Consider the following 1414-nt stretch of genomic DNA (forward strand, 5'->3'; position numbering starts at 1 on the left):
GGCAGAGCCGGGCGCCCCGGGGCGCTGCCCCTCCGTGCCCGGGCACTCAGCGCCCTCTCGGGTTGGGAAGTCGGGGCCCGGATGGAGCGGGAAGGTGGATGCTGGTTTATTTGGCCTTTCTGGAAGTGCAGGAAGGCTGCGAAGTGTCTTGGAAGCTTTATGTTTAGCCTAACGACCTTGAGGCACTCACCACAAGTATTAGGAAAGTTGGTTTTCAACCCACACTTAACGCTGTAAAGAATTGGCCTAAATTGGTTTTTAGTAAGTTAGTGCATTTGGCCCGGTACGTTGTTCTTTTCCTTTCCTGAATACATGAAATGTAGTGAAAGTATTAAGTAAAAACCAAATAAGGAGTCACCGTGTATTCATGGATCTGATTTAGTCTGTCATTTTACTTGGCTTTATTTTAGTGTAATGTGTGTGCTGTTGAAATGACCGTTTTACTTGCGAAATCGAAGGGCAAAAAGGAAAAGAACAGTGAAGAATTTTTAAATAAGTCTCAGTTCTCAAATTCAAATACGAGGCAATGCAACATTTTGTGAAAGTCTTAGAATTACGGACCAAAAATGTACGATTTCACATGTTGGCTTACTTTTGGAGATTTAAGAAGCATAACCTACTGAGTACTAATCCCTGTAAAGAATTTAGCATTGCAACATAGGTACTGAAATTCAAATTAGTGCTTTTTTTTTTTTCCCGGTTCCCACAGAGATTAGCTTGTACTCCAGAAATTCCTGTTGCCACTTTAACACCTGAGAACAATTTGTTGAGAAGGATCTCAGTATTGCAGTAGTCCAGCACATTATTTTATTTTATTATTGTTTTTTGAGACAGAGTTTCGCTCTTGTCACCCAGGCTGGAGTGCAATGGCGCTATCTCGGCCGACTGCAGCCTCTACTTCCTGGGTTCAAGCAATTCTCCTGCCTCAGCCTCCCGAGTAGCTGGGATTACAGGCGTCCTCCACCGTGCGCGGCTATGTTTTTTTTTTTTTTTTGAGACCGAGTTTCGTTTTTGCTACCTAGGCTGGAGTGCAGTGGCACAGTCTTGGCTCCACTGCACCCTTCGCCTCCTGGGTTCAAGCGATTCTCCTGCGTCAGCCTCCCCAGTAGTGGAATTATAGACATCCGGCACCAGGCCTGGCTAATTTTTTGTATTTTTAGTAGAGACGGGATTCCACCATGTTGGCCAGGCTGGTCTTGAACTCCTGACCTCAGGTGATCCACCCGCCTGGGCCTCCCAAAGTGCTGGGATTACAGGCGTGAGCCACTGTGCCCGGCCCATTATTTTGTTAGCTATAGTTTACTACCTCATTGTAGTAGAATTCATGAAACAGGAGAAATAACAAGAGGATAGATGTGGTGATGTGTACTAGCTTAATTTTCTTTTTCTTTTTCTTTTTTTTGGTTAGACGGAG

General features: G+C 44.8%; 1 protein-coding gene across 2 annotated transcripts in view; it reads left to right on the forward strand.

Annotated features, from left to right (window-relative positions):
- ATL3 (atlastin GTPase 3) overlaps window positions 1–1414 on the forward strand; it is a 50527-nt gene that overhangs the window by 1326 nt on the left and 47787 nt on the right. The window lies entirely within an intron of this gene.

The sequence above is a fragment of the Colobus angolensis genome, unplaced genomic scaffold, assembly GCF_000951035.1.
Source record: "Colobus angolensis palliatus isolate OR3802 unplaced genomic scaffold, Cang.pa_1.0 Scaffold21, whole genome shotgun sequence".
Classification (NCBI taxonomy): Eukaryota; Metazoa; Chordata; class Mammalia; order Primates; family Cercopithecidae; genus Colobus; species Colobus angolensis.